We start from the raw sequence: 17,095 nt of genomic DNA, 5'->3' as shown, positions 1-17,095 counted from the left end.
TGAAATTATTGTACTTGGACAAATAATATATTATATTATTTTTCACTTTTGTATTGTTTTAATTTATTTTATATTTTGCTTGGGATAAAACACTTTTACGGTGTTTAATTTATTTTAGATTTGATTTGGAATCATTTATTTAAATTTTTATTACTTGATTATGTAATTAGTTTTGTGAGAAATTGATTTTATTAGAAATTACAGTGATAAATTAATAAATTAAAATTAAGTTTCGGGTCATTTCGGGTCGACCCGCCGCCCCGTAAACCTGAAATTTTCGGGTTCGGGTCAGCATACCTGACCCGTCACGGGTTGGCGGGTCGGGGTTCGGGTCAACAGATTTTCTGGCGGGTCTGTTGACCCGAACCCGACCCGCCAACCTGATTTGGACCCGAATTGCCACCCCTAACTGCAAGCGTGAAGGATTGATTTCATGATAATTTAGAGTTGCGGGATGAGGGAAAAAAACAGGGTGCAAATCAATAACAAAAAAATATATAAAGTAAATAAATAAAAGGATAAGAGGAAAATGCTTGAATTGACGCTTAAAATGAATTTCGGTCTAGAAAAGCCACACTGCTTCGCAGGACGGGGTAGTTTAAAAGAATAACGCGAAAGGAACATGGCGGGTGCGATCATACCAGCGCTAATGCACCGGATCCCATCAGAACTCCGAAGTTAAGCGTGCTTGGGCGAGAGTAGTACTAGGATGGGTGACCCCCTGGGAAGTCCTCGTGTTGCACCCCTCTCTTTTTTGTTTCGAAATCTAAATTTCCTATTCGTTCTTTATCCTGTAGTAATTTAGCTCCGTCGGAACGATTGCTTAATATTTTGCTTCTTGTCGAAGCGTGAAGGAGGATCTGAAGGCGCGAGACAAATCAGGAACGGTACGGCTCGATCAAAGCCCGGATCGTCGCTCAAATTTGTCGGCGCAAATGCATCACCGCAACTAGGGGTGGCAATTTTCGACACGACACGAACCTAACACGAAATTAATGGGTTTGGGTTGAGGTTTCGGGAATTCGGGTCAGAATCGGGTTGGACCCGATGAACCCGAAAAGAAAACCGGTCGATTTCGGGTCAACCCGTGGTGACCTGATATGACCCGATATGACCCGTTTACGAATTAAAAATAATTTAATAAACATAAAAATAATTTTATCTAACTAAACTAAGTTATTCTTTTTTTCAAAGGCATTAATTACTTAATCCTAAACGAATTTATTTAATTTGTGTGAAGTTGAAATTATTATACTTGGACAAATAATATATTATATTATTTTTCACTTTTGTATTGTTTTAATTTATTTTATATTTTGCTTGGGATAAAACACTTTTACGGTGTTTAATTTATTTTAGATTTGATTTGGAATCATTTATTTAAATTTTTATTACTTGATTATGTAATTAGTTTTGTGAGAAATTGATTTTATTAGAAATTACAGTGATAAATTAATAAATTAAAATTAAGTTTCGGGTCATTTCGGGTCGACCCGCCGCCCCGTAAACCTGAAATTTTCGGGTCCGGGTCAGCATACCTGACCCGTCACGGGTTGGCGGGTCGGGGTTCGGGTCAACAGATTTTCTGGCGGGTCTGTTGACCCGAACCCGACCCGCCAACCTGATTTGGACCCGAATTGCCACCCCTAACTGCAAGCGTGAAGGATTGATTTCATGATAATTTAGAGTTGCGGGATGAGGGAAAAAAACAGGGTGCAAATCAATAACAAAAAAAAATATAAAGTAAATAAATAAAAGGATAAGAGGAAAATGCTTGAATTGACGCTTAAAATGAATTTCGGTCTAGAAAAGCCACACTGCTTCGCAGGACGGGGTAGTTTAAAAGAATAACGCGAAAGGAACATGGCGGGTGCGATCATACCAGCACTAATGCACCGGATCCCATCAGAACTCCGAAGTTAAGCGTGCTTGGGCGAGAGTAGTACTAGGATGGGTGACCCCCTGGGAAGTCCTCGTGTTGCACCCCTCTCTTTTTTGTTTCGAAATCCAAATTTCCTATTCGTTCTTTATCCTGTAGTAATTTAGCTCCGTCGGAACGATTGCTTAATATTTTGCTTCTTGTCGAAGCGTGAAGGAGGATCTGAAGGCGCGAGACAAATCAGGAACGGTACGGCTCGATCAAAGCCCGGATCGTCGCTCAAATTTGTCGGCGCAAATGTATCACCGCAACTAGGGGTGGCAATTTTCGACACGACACGAACCTAACACGAAATTAATGGGTTTGGGTTGAGGTTTCGGGAATTCGGGTCAGAATCGGGTTGGACCCGATGAACCCGAAAAGAAAACCGGTCGATTTCGGGTCAACCCGTGGTGACCTGATATGACCCGATATGACCCGTTTACGAATTAAAAATAATTTAATAAACATAAAAATAATTTTATCTAACTAAACTAAGTTATTCTTTTTTTCAAAGGCATTAATTACTTAATCCTAAACGAATTTATTTAATTTGTGTGAAGTTGAAATTATTATACTTGGACAAATAATATATTATATTATTTTTCACTTTTGTATTGTTTTAATTTATTTTATATTTTGCTTGGGATAAAACACTTTTACGGTGTTTAATTTATTTTAGATTTGATTTGGAATCATTTATTTAAATTTTAATTACTTGATTATGTAATTAGTTTTGTGAGAAATTGATTTTATTAGAAATTACAGTGATAAATTAATAAATTAAAATTAAGTTTCGGGTCATTTCGGGTCGACCCGCCGCCCCGTAAACCTGAAATTTTCGGGTTCGGGTCAGCATACCTGACCCGTCACGGGTTGGCGGGTCGGGGTTCGGGTCAACAGATTTTCTGGCGGGTCTGTTGACCCGAACCCGACCCGCCAACCTGATTTGGACCCGAATTGCCACCCCTAACTGCAAGCGTGAAGGATTGATTTCATGATAATTTAGAGTTGCGGGATGAGGGAAAAAAACAGGGTGCAAATCAATAACAAAAAAAAATATAAAGTAAATAAATAAAAGGATAAGAGGAAAATGCTTGAATTGACGCTTAAAATGAATTTCGGTCTAGAAAAGCCACACTGCTTCGCAGGACGGGGTAGTTTAAAAGAATAACGCGAAAGGAACATGGCGGGTGCGATCATACCAGCGCTAATGCACCGGATCCCATCAGAACTCCGAAGTTAAGCGTGCTTGGGCGAGAGTAGTACTAGGATGGGTGACCCCCTGGGAAGTCCTCGTGTTGCACCCCTCTCTTTTTTGTTTCGAAATCCAAATTTCCTATTCGTTCTTTATCCTGTAGTAATTTAGCTCCGTCGGAACGATTGCTTAATATTTTGCTTCTTGTCGAAGCGTGAAGGAGGATCTGAAGGCGCGAGACAAATCAGGAACGGTACGGCTCGATCAAAGCCCGGATCGTCGCTCAAATTTGTCGGCGCAAATGTATCACCGCAACTAGGGGTGGCAATTTTCGACACGACACGAACCTAACACGAAATTAATGGGTTTGGGTTGAGGTTTCGGGAATTCGGGTCAGAATCGGGTTGGACCCGATGAACCCGAAAAAAAAACCGGTCGATTTCGGGTCAACCCGTGGTGACCTGATATGACCCGATATGACCCGTTTACGAATTAAAAATAATTTAATAAACATAAAAATAATTTTATCTAACTAAACTAAGTTATTCTTTTTTTCAAAGGCATTAATTACTTAATCCTAAACGAATTTATTTAATTTGTGTGAAGTTGAAATTATTATACTTGGACAAATAATATATTATATTATTTTTCACTTTTGTATTGTTTTAATTTATTTTATATTTTGCTTGGGATAAAACACTTTTACGGTGTTTAATTTATTTTAGATTTGATTTGGAATCATTTATTTAAATTTTTATTACTTGATTATGTAATTAGTTTTGTGAGAAATTGATTTTATTAGAAATTACAGTGATAAATTAATAAATTAAAATTAAGTTTCGGGTCATTTCGGGTCGACCCGCCGCCCCGTAAACCTGAAATTTTCGGGTTCGGGTCAGCATACCTGACCCGTCACGGGTTGGCGGGTCGGGGTTCGGGTCAACAGATTTTCTGGCGGGTCTGTTGACCCGAACCCGACCCGCCAACCTGATTTGGACCCGAATTGCCACCCCTAACTGCAAGCGTGAAAGATTGATTTCATGATAATTTAGAGTTGCGGGATGAGGGAAAAAAACAGGGTGCAAATCAATAACAAAAAAAAATATAAAGTAAATAAATAAAAGGATAAGAGGAAAATGCTTGAATTGACGCTTAAAATGAATTTCGGTCTAGAAAAGCCACACTGCTTCGCAAGACGGGGTAGTTTAAAAGAATAACGCGAAAGGAACATGGCGGGTGCGATCATACCAGCGCTAATGCACCGGATCCCATCAGAACTCCGAAGTTAAGCGTGCTTGGGCGAGAGTAGTACTAGGATGGGTGACCCCCTGGGAAGTCCTCGTGTTGCACCCCTCTCTTTTTTGTTTCGAAATCCAAATTTCCTATTCGTTCTTTATCCTGTAGTAATTTAGCTCCGTCGGAACGATTGCTTAATATTTTGCTTCTTGTCGAAGCGTGAAGGAGGATCTGAAGGCGCGAGACAAATCAGGAACGGTACGGCTCGATCAAAGCCCGGATCGTCGCTCAAATTTGTCGGCGCAAATGTATCACCGCAACTAGGGGTGGCAATTTTCGACACGACACGAACCTAACACGAAATTAATGGGTTTGGGTTGAGGTTTCGGGAATTCGGGTCAGAATCGGGTTGGACCCGATGAACCCGAAAAGAAAACCGGTCGATTTCGGGTCAACCCGTGGTGACCTGATATGACCCGATATGACCCGTTTACGAATTAAAAATAATTTAATAAACATAAAAATAATTTTATCTAACTAAACTAAGTTATTCTTTTTTTCAAAGGCATTAATTACTTAATCCTAAACGAATTTATTTAATTTGTGTGAAGTTGAAATTATTATACTTGGACAAATAATATATTATATTATTTTTCACTTTTGTATTGTTTTAATTTATTTTATATTTTGCTTGGGATAAAACACTTTTACGGTGTTTAATTTATTTTAGATTTGATTTGGAATCATTTATTTAAATTTTTATTACTTGATTATGTAATTAGTTTTGTGAGAAATTGATTTTATTAGAAATTACAGTGATAAATTAATAAATTAAAATTAAGTTTCGGGTCATTTCGGGTCGACCCGCCGCCCCGTAAACCTGAAATTTTCGGGTTCGGGTCAGCATACCTGACCCGTCACGGGTTGGCGGGTCGGGGTTCGGGTCAACAGATTTTCTGGCGGGTCTGTTGACCCGAACCCGACCCGCCAACCTGATTTGGACCCGAATTGCCACCCCTAACTGCAAGCGTGAAGGATTGATTTCATGATAATTTAGAGTTGCGGGATGAGGGAAAAAAACAGGGTGCAAATCAATAACAAAAAAAAATATAAAGTAAATAAATAAAAGGATAAGAGGAAAATGCTTGAATTGACGCTTAAAATGAATTTCGGTCTAGAAAAGCCACACTGCTTCGCAGGACGGGGTAGTTTAAAAGAATAACGCGAAAGGAACATGGCGGGTGCGATCATACCAGCGCTAATGCACCGGATCCCATCAGAACTCCGAAGTTAAGCGTGCTTGGGCGAGAGTAGTACTAGGATGGGTGACCCCCTGGGAAGTCCTCGTGTTGCACCCCTCTCTTTTTTGTTTCGAAATCCAAATTTCCTATTCGTTCTTTATCCTGTAGTAATTTAGCTCCGTCGGAACGATTGCTTAATATTTTGCTTCTTGTCGAAGCGTGAAGGAGGATCTGAAGGCGCGAGACAAATCAGGAACGGTACGGCTCGATCAAAGCCCGGATCGTCGCTCAAATTTGTCGGCGCAAATGTATCACCGCAACTAGGGGTGGCAATTTTCGACACGACACGAACCTAACACGAAATTAATGGGTTTGGGTTGAGGTTTCGGGAATTCGGGTCAGAATCGGGTTGGACCCGATGAACCCGAAAAGAAAACCGGTCGATTTCGGGTCAACCCGTGGTGACCTGATATGACCCGATATGACCCGTTTACGAATTAAAAATAATTTAATAAACATAAAAATAATTTTATCTAACTAAACTAAGTTATTCTTTTTTTCAAAGGCATTAATTACTTAATCCTAAACGAATTTATTTAATTTGTGTGAAGTTGAAATTATTATACTTGGACAAATAATATATTATATTATTTTTCACTTTTGTATTGTTTTAATTTATTTTATATTTTGCTTGGGATAAAACACTTTTACGGTGTTTAATTTATTTTAGATTTGATTTGGAATCATTTATTTAAATTTTAATTACTTGATTATGTAATTAGTTTTGTGAGAAATTGATTTTATTAGAAATTACAGTGATAAATTAATAAATTAAAATTAAGTTTCGGGTCATTTCGGGTCGACCCGCCGCCCCGTAAACCTGAAATTTTCGGGTTCGGGTCAGCATACCTGACCCGTCACGGGTTGGCGGGTCGGGGTTCGGGTCAACAGATTTTCTGGCGGGTCTGTTGACCCGAACCCGACCCGCCAACCTGATTTGGACCCGAATTGCCACCCCTAACTGCAAGCGTGAAGGATTGATTTCATGATAATTTAGAGTTGCGGGATGAGGGAAAAAAACAGGGTGCAAATCAATAACAAAAAAAAATATAAAGTAAATAAATAAAAGGATAAGAGGAAAATGCTTGAATTGACGCTTAAAATGAATTTCGGTCTAGAAAAGCCACACTGCTTCGCAGGACGGGGTAGTTTAAAAGAATAACGCGAAAGGAACATGGCGGGTGCGATCATACCAGCGCTAATGCACCGGATCCCATCAGAACTCCGAAGTTAAGCGTGCTTGGGCGAGAGTAGTACTAGGATGGGTGACCCCCTGGGAAGTCCTCGTGTTGCACCCCTCTCTTTTTTGTTTCGAAATCCAAATTTCCTATTCGTTCTTTATCCTGTAGTAATTTAGCTCCGTCGGAACGATTGCTTAATATTTTGCTTCTTGTCGAAGCGTGAAGGAGGATCTGAAGGCGCGAGACAAATCAGGAACGGTACGGCTCGATCAAAGCCCGGATCGTCGCTCAAATTTGTCGGCGCAAATGTATCACCGCAACTAGGGGTGGCAATTTTCGACACGACACGAACCTAACACGAAATTAATGGGTTTGGGTTGAGGTTTCGGGAATTCGGGTCAGAATCGGGTTGGACCCGATGAACCCGAAAAAAAAACCGGTCGATTTCGGGTCAACCCGTGGTGACCTGATATGACCCGATATGACCCGTTTACGAATTAAAAATAATTTAATAAACATAAAAATAATTTTATCTAACTAAACTAAGTTATTCTTTTTTTCAAAGGCATTAATTACTTAATCCTAAACGAATTTATTTAATTTGTGTGAAGTTGAAATTATTATACTTGGACAAATAATATATTATATTATTTTTCACTTTTGTATTGTTTTAATTTATTTTATATTTTGCTTGGGATAAAACACTTTTACGGTGTTTAATTTATTTTAGATTTGATTTGGAATCATTTATTTAAATTTTTATTACTTGATTATGTAATTAGTTTTGTGAGAAATTGATTTTATTAGAAATTACAGTGATAAATTAATAAATTAAAATTAAGTTTCGGGTCATTTCGGGTCGACCCGCCGCCCCGTAAACCTGAAATTTTCGGGTTCGGGTCAGCATACCTGACCCGTCACGGGTTGGCGGGTCGGGGTTCGGGTCAACAGATTTTCTGGCGGGTCTGTTGACCCGAACCCGACCCGCCAACCTGATTTGGACCCGAATTGCCACCCCTAACTGCAAGCGTGAAAGATTGATTTCATGATAATTTAGAGTTGCGGGATGAGGGAAAAAAACAGGGTGCAAATCAATAACAAAAAAAAATATAAAGTAAATAAATAAAAGGATAAGAGGAAAATGCTTGAATTGACGCTTAAAATGAATTTCGGTCTAGAAAAGCCACACTGCTTCGCAAGACGGGGTAGTTTAAAAGAATAACGCGAAAGGAACATGGCGGGTGCGATCATACCAGCGCTAATGCACCGGATCCCATCAGAACTCCGAAGTTAAGCGTGCTTGGGCGAGAGTAGTACTAGGATGGGTGACCCCCTGGGAAGTCCTCGTGTTGCACCCCTCTCTTTTTTGTTTCGAAATCCAAATTTCCTATTCGTTCTTTATCCTGTAGTAATTTAGCTCCGTCGGAACGATTGCTTAATATTTTGCTTCTTGTCGAAGCGTGAAGGAGGATCTGAAGGCGCGAGACAAATCAGGAACGGTACGGCTCGATCAAAGCCCGGATCGTCGCTCAAATTTGTCGGCGCAAATGTATCACCGCAACTAGGGGTGGCAATTTTCGACACGACACGAACCTAACACGAAATTAATGGGTTTGGGTTGAGGTTTCGGGAATTCGGGTCAGAATCGGGTTGGACCCGATGAACCCGAAAAGAAAACCGGTCGATTTCGGGTCAACCCGTGGTGACCTGATATGACCCGATATGACCCGTTTACGAATTAAAAATAATTTAATAAACATAAAAATAATTTTATCTAACTAAACTAAGTTATTCTTTTTTTCAAAGGCATTAATTACTTAATCCTAAACGAATTTATTTAATTTGTGTGAAGTTGAAATTATTATACTTGGACAAATAATATATTATATTATTTTTCACTTTTGTATTGTTTTAATTTATTTTATATTTTGCTTGGGATAAAACACTTTTACGGTGTTTAATTTATTTTAGATTTGATTTGGAATCATTTATTTAAATTTTTATTACTTGATTATGTAATTAGTTTTGTGAGAAATTGATTTTATTAGAAATTACAGTGATAAATTAATAAATTAAAATTAAGTTTCGGGTCATTTCGGGTCGACCCGCCGCCCCGTAAACCTGAAATTTTCGGGTTCGGGTCAGCATACCTGACCCGTCACGGGTTGGCGGGTCGGGGTTCGGGTCAACAGATTTTCTGGCGGGTCTGTTGACCCGAACCCGACCCGCCAACCTGATTTGGACCCGAATTGCCACCCCTAACTGCAAGCGTGAAGGATTGATTTCATGATAATTTAGAGTTGCGGGATGAGGGAAAAAAACAGGGTGCAAATCAATAACAAAAAAAAATATAAAGTAAATAAATAAAAGGATAAGAGGAAAATGCTTGAATTGACGCTTAAAATGAATTTCGGTCTAGAAAAGCCACACTGCTTCGCAGGACGGGGTAGTTTAAAAGAATAACGCGAAAGGAACATGGCGGGTGCGATCATACCAGCGCTAATGCACCGGATCCCATCAGAACTCCGAAGTTAAGCGTGCTTGGGCGAGAGTAGTACTAGGATGGGTGACCCCCTGGGAAGTCCTCGTGTTGCACCCCTCTCTTTTTTGTTTCGAAATCCAAATTTCCTATTCGTTCTTTATCCTGTAGTAATTTAGCTCCGTCGGAACGATTGCTTAATATTTTGCTTCTTGTCGAAGCGTGAAGGAGGATCTGAAGGCGCGAGACAAATCAGGAACGGTACGGCTCGATCAAAGCCCGGATCGTCGCTCAAATTTGTCGGCGCAAATGTATCACCGCAACTAGGGGTGGCAATTTTCGACACGACACGAACCTAACACGAAATTAATGGGTTTGGGTTGAGGTTTCGGGAATTCGGGTCAGAATCGGGTTGGACCCGATGAACCCGAAAAGAAAACCGGTCGATTTCGGGTCAACCCGTGGTGACCTGATATGACCCGATATGACCCGTTTACGAATTAAAAATAATTTAATAAACATAAAAATAATTTTATCTAACTAAACTAAGTTATTCTTTTTTTCAAAGGCATTAATTACTTAATCCTAAACGAATTTATTTAATTTGTGTGAAGTTGAAATTATTATACTTGGACAAATAATATATTATATTATTTTTCACTTTTGTATTGTTTTAATTTATTTTATATTTTGCTTGGGATAAAACACTTTTACGGTGTTTAATTTATTTTAGATTTGATTTGGAATCATTTATTTAAATTTTTATTACTTGATTATGTAATTAGTTTTGTGAGAAATTGATTTTATTAGAAATTACAGTGATAAATTAATAAATTAAAATTAAGTTTCGGGTCATTTCGGGTCGACCCGCCGCCCCGTAAACCTGAAATTTTCGGGTTCGGGTCAGCATACCTGACCCGTCACGGGTTGGCGGGTCGGGGTTCGGGTCAACAGATTTTCTGGCGGGTCTGTTGACCCGAACCCGACCCGCCAACCTGATTTGGACCCGAATTGCCACCCCTAACTGCAAGCGTGAAGGATTGATTTCATGATAATTTAGAGTTGCGGGATGAGGGAAAAAAACAGGGTGCAAATCAATAACAAAAAAAAATATAAAGTAAATAAATAAAAGGATAAGAGGAAAATGCTTGAATTGACGCTTAAAATGAATTTCGGTCTAGAAAAGCCACACTGCTTCGCAGGACGGGGTAGTTTAAAAGAATAACGCGAAAGGAACATGGCGGGTGCGATCATACCAGCGCTAATGCACCGGATCCCATCAGAACTCCGAAGTTAAGCGTGCTTGGGCGAGAGTAGTACTAGGATGGGTGACCCCCTGGGAAGTCCTCGTGTTGCACCCCTCTCTTTTTTGTTTCGAAATCCAAATTTCCTATTCGTTCTTTATCCTGTAGTAATTTAGCTCCGTCGGAACGATTGCTTAATATTTTGCTTCTTGTCGAAGCGTGAAGGAGGATCTGAAGGCGCGAGACAAATCAGGAACGGTACGGCTCGATCAAAGCCCGGATCGTCGCTCAAATTTGTCGGCGCAAATGTATCACCGCAACTAGGGGTGGCAATTTTCGACACGACACGAACCTAACACGAAATTAATGGGTTTGGGTTGAGGTTTCGGGAATTCGGGTCAGAATCGGGTTGGACCCGATGAACCCGAAAAGAAAACCGGTCGATTTCGGGTCAACCCGTGGTGACCTGATATGACCCGATATGACCCGTTTACGAATTAAAAATAATTTAATAAACATAAAAATAATTTTATCTAACTAAACTAAGTTATTCTTTTTTTCAAAGGCATTAATTACTTAATCCTAAACGAATTTATTTAATTTGTGTGAAGTTGAAATTATTATACTTGGACAAATAATATATTATATTATTTTTCACTTTTGTATTGTTTTAATTTATTTTATATTTTGCTTGGGATAAAACACTTTTACGGTGTTTAATTTATTTTAGATTTGATTTGGAATCATTTATTTAAATTTTTATTACTTGATTATGTAATTAGTTTTGTGAGAAATTGATTTTATTAGAAATTACAGTGATAAATTAATAAATTAAAATTAAGTTTCGGGTCATTTCGGGTCGACCCGCCGCCCCGTAAACCTGAAATTTTCGGGTTCGGGTCAGCATACCTGACCCGTCACGGGTTGGCGGGTCGGGGTTCGGGTCAACAGATTTTCTGGCGGGTCTGTTGACCCGAACCCGACCCGCCAACCTGATTTGGACCCGAATTGCCACCCCTAACTGCAAGCGTGAAGGATTGATTTCATGATAATTTAGAGTTGCGGGATGAGGGAAAAAAACAGGGTGCAAATCAATAACAAAAAAATATATAAAGTAAATAAATAAAAGGATAAGAGGAAAATGCTTGAATTGACGCTTAAAATGAATTTCGGTCTAGAAAAGCCACACTGCTTCGCAGGACGGGGTAGTTTAAAAGAATAACGCGAAAGGAACATGGCGGGTGCGATCATACCAGCGCTAATGCACCGGATCCCATCAGAACTCCGAAGTTAAGCGTGCTTGGGCGAGAGTAGTACTAGGATGGGTGACCCCCTGGGAAGTCCTCGTGTTGCACCCCTCTCTTTTTTGTTTCGAAATCCAAATTTCCTATTCGTTCTTTATCCTGTAGTAATTTAGCTCCGTCGGAACGATTGCTTAATATTTTGCTTCTTGTCGAAGCGTGAAGGAGGATCTGAAGGCGCGAGACAAATCAGGAACGGTACGGCTCGATCAAAGCCCGGATCGTCGCTCAAATTTGTCGGCGCAAATGTATCACCGCAACTAGGGGTGGCAATTTTCGACACGACACGAACCTAACACGAAATTAATGGGTTTGGGTTGAGGTTTCGGGAATTCGGGTCAGAATCGGGTTGGACCCGATGAACCCGAAAAGAAAACCGGTCGATTTCGGATCAACCCGTGGTGACCTGATATGACCCGATATGACCCGTTTACGAATTAAAAATAATTTAATAAACATAAAAATAATTTTATCTAACTAAACTAAGTTATTCTTTTTTTCAAAGGCATTAATTACTTAATCCTAAACGAATTTATTTAATTTGTGTGAAGTTGAAATTATTATACTTGGACAAATAATATATTATATTATTTTTCACTTTTGTATTGTTTTAATTTATTTTATATTTTGCTTGGGATAAAACACTTTTACGGTGTTTAATTTATTTTAGATTTGATTTGGAATCATTTATTTAAATTTTTATTACTTGATTATGTAATTAGTTTTGTGAGAAATTGATTTTATTAGAAATTACAGTGATAAATTAATAAATTAAAATTAAGTTTCGGGTCATTTCGGGTCGACCCGCCGCCCCGTAAACCTGAAATTTTCGGGTTCGGGTCAGCATACCTGACCCGTCACGGGTTGGCGGGTCGGGGTTCGGGTCAACAGATTTTCTGGCGGGTCTGTTGACCCGAACCCGACCCGCCAACCTGATTTGGACCCGAATTGCCACCCCTAACTGCAAGCGTGAAGGATTGATTTCATGATAATTTAGAGTTGCGGGATGAGGGAAAAAAACAGGGTGCAAATCAATAACAAAAAAAAATATAAAGTAAATAAATAAAAGGATAAGAGGAAAATGCTTGAATTGACGCTTAAAATGAATTTCGGTCTAGAAAAGCCACACTGCTTCGCAGGACGGGGTAGTTTAAAAGAATAACGCGAAAGGAACATGGCGGGTGCGATCATACCAGCACTAATGCACCGGATCCCATCAGAACTCCGAAGTTAAGCGTGCTTGGGCGAGAGTAGTACTAGGATGGGTGACCCCCTGGGAAGTCCTCGTGTTGCACCCCTCTCTTTTTTGTTTCGAAATCCAAATTTCCTATTCGTTCTTTATCCTGTAGTAATTTAGCTCCGTCGGAACGATTGCTTAATATTTTGCTTCTTGTCGAAGCGTGAAGGAGGATCTGAAGGCGCGAGACAAATCAGGAACGGTACGGCTCGATCAAAGCCCGGATCGTCGCTCAAATTTGTCGGCGCAAATGTATCACCGCAACTAGGGGTGGCAATTTTCGACACGACACGAACCTAACACGAAATTAATGGGTTTGGGTTGAGGTTTCGGGAATTCGGGTCAGAATCGGGTTGGACCCGATGAACCCGAAAAGAAAACCGGTCGATTTCGGGTCAACCCGTGGTGACCTGATATGACCCGATATGACCCGTTTACGAATTAAAAATAATTTAATAAACATAAAAATAATTTTATCTAACTAAACTAAGTTATTCTTTTTTTCAAAGGCATTAATTACTTAATCCTAAACGAATTTATTTAATTTGTGTGAAGTTGAAATTATTATACTTGGACAAATAATATATTATATTATTTTTCACTTTTGTATTGTTTTAATTTATTTTATATTTTGCTTGGGATAAAACACTTTTACGGTGTTTAATTTATTTTAGATTTGATTTGGAATCATTTATTTAAATTTTTATTACTTGATTATGTAATTAGTTTTGTGAGAAATTGATTTTATTAGAAATTACAGTGATAAATTAATAAATTAAAATTAAGTTTCGGGTCATTTCGGGTCGACCCGCCGCCCCGTAAACCTGAAATTTTCGGGTTCGGGTCAGCATACCTGACCCGTCACGGGTTGGCGGGTCGGGGTTCGGGTCAACAGATTTTCTGGCGGGTCTGTTGACCCGAACCCGACCCGCCAACCTGATTTGGACCCGAATTGCCACCCCTAACTGCAAGCGTGAAGGATTGATTTCATGATAATTTAGAGTTGCGGGATGAGGGAAAAAAACAGGGTGCAAATCAATAACAAAAAAAAATATAAAGTAAATAAATAAAAGGATAAGAGGAAAATGCTTGAATTGACGCTTAAAATGAATTTCGGTCTAGAAAAGCCACACTGCTTCGCAGGACGGGGTAGTTTAAAAGAATAACGCGAAAGGAACATGGCGGGTGCGATCATACCAGCACTAATGCACCGGATCCCATCAGAACTCCGAAGTTAAGCGTGCTTGGGCGAGAGTAGTACTAGGATGGGTGACCCCCTGGGAAGTCCTCGTGTTGCACCCCTCTCTTTTTTGTTTCGAAATCCAAATTTCCTATTCGTTCTTTATCCTGTAGTAATTTAGCTCCGTCGGAACGATTGCTTAATATTTTGCTTCTTGTCGAAGCGTGAAGGAGGATCTGAAGGCGCGAGACAAATCAGGAACGGTACGGCTCGATCAAAGCCCGGATCGTCGCTCAAATTTGTCGGCGCAAATGTATCACCGCAACTAGGGGTGGCAATTTTCGACACGACACGAACCTAACACGAAATTAATGGGTTTGGGTTGAGGTTTCGGGAATTCGGGTCAGAATCGGGTTGGACCCGATGAACCCGAAAAGAAAACCGGTCGATTTCGGGTCAACCCGTGGTGACCTGATATGACCCGATATGACCCGTTTACGAATTAAAAATAATTTAATAAACATAAAAATAATTTTATCTAACTAAACTAAGTTATTCTTTTTTTCAAAGGCATTAATTACTTAATCCTAAACGAATTTATTTAATTTGTGTGAAGTTGAAATTATTATACTTGGACAAATAATATATTATATTATTTTTCACTTTTGTATTGTTTTAATTTATTTTATATTTTGCTTGGGATAAAACACTTTTACGGTGTTTAATTTATTTTAGATTTGATTTGGAATCATTTATTTAAATTTTTATTACTTGATTATGTAATTAGTTTTGTGAGAAATTGATTTTATTAGAAATTACAGTGATAAATTAATAAATTAAAATTAAGTTTCGGGTCATTTCGGGTCGACCCGCCGCCCCGTAAACCTGAAATTTTCGGGTTCGGGTCAGCATACCTGACCCGTCACGGGTTGGCGGGTCGGGGTTCGGGTCAACAGATTTTCTGGCGGGTCTGTTGACCCGAACCCGACCCGCCAACCTGATTTGGACCCGAATTGCCACCCCTAACTGCAAGCGTGAAGGATTGATTTCATGATAATTTAGAGTTGCGGGATGAGGGAAAAAAACAGGGTGCAAATCAATAACAAAAAAAAATATAAAGTAAATAAATAAAAGGATAAGAGGAAAATGCTTGAATTGACGCTTAAAATGAATTTCGGTCTAGAAAAGCCACACTGCTTCGCAGGACGGGGTAGTTTAAAAGAATAACGCGAAAGGAACATGGCGGGTGCGATCATACCAGCACTAATGCACCGGATCCCATCAGAACTCCGAAGTTAAGCGTGCTTGGGCGAGAGTAGTACTAGGATGGGTGACCCCCTGGGAAGTCCTCGTGTTGCACCCCTCTCTTTTTTGTTTCGAAATCCAAATTTCCTATTCGTTCTTTATCCTGTAGTAATTTAGCTCCGTCGGAACGATTGCTTAATATTTTGCTTCTTGTCGAAGCGTGAAGGAGGATCTGAAGGCGCGAGACAAATCAGGAACGGTACGGCTCGATCAAAGCCCGGATCGTCGCTCAAATTTGTCGGCGCAAATGTATCACCGCAACTAGGGGTGGCAATTTTCGACACGACACGAACCTAACACGAAATTAATGGGTTTGGGTTGAGGTTTCGGGAATTCGGGTCAGAATCGGGTTGGACCCGATGAACCCGAAAAGAAAACCGGTCGATTTCGGGTCAACCCGTGGTGACCTGATATGACCCGATATGACCCGTTTACGAATTAAAAATAATTTAATAAACATAAAAATAATTTTATCTAACTAAACTAAGTTATTCTTTTTTTCAAAGGCATTAATTACTTAATCCTAAACGAATTTATTTAATTTGTGTGAAGTTGAAATTATTATACTTGGACAAATAATATATTATATTATTTTTCACTTTTGTATTGTTTTAATTTATTTTATATTTTGCTTGGGATAAAACACTTTTACGGTGTTTAATTTATTTTAGATTTGATTTGGAATCATTTATTTAAATTTTTATTACTTGATTATGTAATTAGTTTTGTGAGAAATTGATTTTATTAGAAATTACAGTGATAAATTAATAAATTAAAATTAAGTTTCGGGTCATTTCGGGTCGACCCGCCGCCCCGTAAACCTGAAATTTTCGGGTTCGGGTCAGCATACCTGACCCGTCACGGGTTGGCGGGTCGGGGTTCGGGTCAACAGATTTTCTGGCGGGTCTGTTGACCCGAACCCGACCCGCCAACCTGATTTGGACCCGAATTGCCACCCCTAACTGCAAGCGTGAAGGATTGATTTCATGATAATTTAGAGTTGCGGGATGAGGGAAAAAAACAGGGTGCAAATCAATAACAAAAAAAAATATAAAGTAAATAAATAAAAGGATAAGAGGAAAATGCTTGAATTGACGCTTAAAATGAATTTCGGTCTAGAAAAGCCACACTGCTTCGCAGGACGGGGTAGTTTAAAAGAATAACGCGAAAGGAACATGGCGGGTGCGATCATACCAGCACTAATGCACCGGATCCCATCAGAACTCCGAAGTTAAGCGTGCTTGGGCGAGAGTAGTACTAGGATGGGTGACCCCCTGGGAAGTCCTCGTGTTGCACCCCTCTCTTTTTTGTTTCGAAATCCAAATTTCCTATTCGTTCTTTATCCTGTAGTAATTTAGCTCCGTCGGAACGATTGCTTAATATTTAGCTTCTTGTCGAAGCGTGAAGGAGGATCTGAAGGCGCGAGACAAATCAGGAACGGTACGGCTCGATCAAAGCCCGGATCGTCGCTCAAATTTGTCGGCGCAAATGTATCACCGCAACTAGGGGTGGCAA

The 17,095-nt window shown here is 39.6% G+C and overlaps 14 non-coding genes across 14 annotated transcripts; all 14 read left to right on the top strand.

The window, feature by feature from the left end:
- Positions 1–627: 627 nt before the first annotated feature.
- Positions 628–746, top strand: LOC140030164 (5S ribosomal RNA). The gene has a single exon (XR_011834078.1). It is a non-coding gene; the product is annotated as a 5S ribosomal RNA (ribosomal RNA).
- Positions 747–1,868: 1,122 nt separating this feature from the next.
- Positions 1,869–1,987, top strand: LOC140027351 (5S ribosomal RNA). The gene has a single exon (XR_011831298.1). It is a non-coding gene; the product is annotated as a 5S ribosomal RNA (ribosomal RNA).
- Positions 1,988–3,109: 1,122 nt separating this feature from the next.
- Positions 3,110–3,228, top strand: LOC140030163 (5S ribosomal RNA). Its single transcript, XR_011834077.1, has one exon. It is a non-coding gene; the product is annotated as a 5S ribosomal RNA (ribosomal RNA).
- Positions 3,229–4,350: 1,122 nt separating this feature from the next.
- LOC140030162 (5S ribosomal RNA) lies at positions 4,351–4,469 on the top strand. The gene has a single exon (XR_011834076.1). It is a non-coding gene; the product is annotated as a 5S ribosomal RNA (ribosomal RNA).
- A 1,122-nt stretch (positions 4,470–5,591) lies between these two features.
- LOC140030161 (5S ribosomal RNA) lies at positions 5,592–5,710 on the top strand. Its single transcript, XR_011834075.1, has one exon. It is a non-coding gene; the product is annotated as a 5S ribosomal RNA (ribosomal RNA).
- A 1,122-nt stretch (positions 5,711–6,832) lies between these two features.
- Positions 6,833–6,951, top strand: LOC140030159 (5S ribosomal RNA). The gene has a single exon (XR_011834073.1). It is a non-coding gene; the product is annotated as a 5S ribosomal RNA (ribosomal RNA).
- A 1,122-nt stretch (positions 6,952–8,073) lies between these two features.
- Positions 8,074–8,192, top strand: LOC140030158 (5S ribosomal RNA). Its single transcript, XR_011834072.1, has one exon. It is a non-coding gene; the product is annotated as a 5S ribosomal RNA (ribosomal RNA).
- Positions 8,193–9,314: 1,122 nt separating this feature from the next.
- Positions 9,315–9,433, top strand: LOC140030157 (5S ribosomal RNA). The gene has a single exon (XR_011834071.1). It is a non-coding gene; the product is annotated as a 5S ribosomal RNA (ribosomal RNA).
- Positions 9,434–10,555: 1,122 nt separating this feature from the next.
- Positions 10,556–10,674, top strand: LOC140030156 (5S ribosomal RNA). Its single transcript, XR_011834070.1, has one exon. It is a non-coding gene; the product is annotated as a 5S ribosomal RNA (ribosomal RNA).
- A 1,122-nt stretch (positions 10,675–11,796) lies between these two features.
- Positions 11,797–11,915, top strand: LOC140030155 (5S ribosomal RNA). The gene has a single exon (XR_011834069.1). It is a non-coding gene; the product is annotated as a 5S ribosomal RNA (ribosomal RNA).
- Positions 11,916–13,037: 1,122 nt separating this feature from the next.
- Positions 13,038–13,156, top strand: LOC140027346 (5S ribosomal RNA). The gene has a single exon (XR_011831296.1). It is a non-coding gene; the product is annotated as a 5S ribosomal RNA (ribosomal RNA).
- Positions 13,157–14,278: 1,122 nt separating this feature from the next.
- Positions 14,279–14,397, top strand: LOC140027335 (5S ribosomal RNA). The gene has a single exon (XR_011831288.1). It is a non-coding gene; the product is annotated as a 5S ribosomal RNA (ribosomal RNA).
- A 1,122-nt stretch (positions 14,398–15,519) lies between these two features.
- LOC140027324 (5S ribosomal RNA) lies at positions 15,520–15,638 on the top strand. The gene has a single exon (XR_011831277.1). It is a non-coding gene; the product is annotated as a 5S ribosomal RNA (ribosomal RNA).
- A 1,122-nt stretch (positions 15,639–16,760) lies between these two features.
- On the top strand, positions 16,761–16,879 carry LOC140027313 (5S ribosomal RNA). Its single transcript, XR_011831266.1, has one exon. It is a non-coding gene; the product is annotated as a 5S ribosomal RNA (ribosomal RNA).
- The last annotated feature ends 216 nt before the right edge of the window (positions 16,880–17,095 follow it).

The sequence above is a fragment of the Coffea arabica genome, chromosome 11e, assembly GCF_036785885.1.
Source record: "Coffea arabica cultivar ET-39 chromosome 11e, Coffea Arabica ET-39 HiFi, whole genome shotgun sequence".
In the NCBI taxonomy this organism is placed as follows: domain Eukaryota; kingdom Viridiplantae; phylum Streptophyta; class Magnoliopsida; order Gentianales; family Rubiaceae; genus Coffea; species Coffea arabica.
Note: the sequence above shows the minus strand (reverse complement) of the source record. Positions and strands in the feature narration are given on the sequence as shown.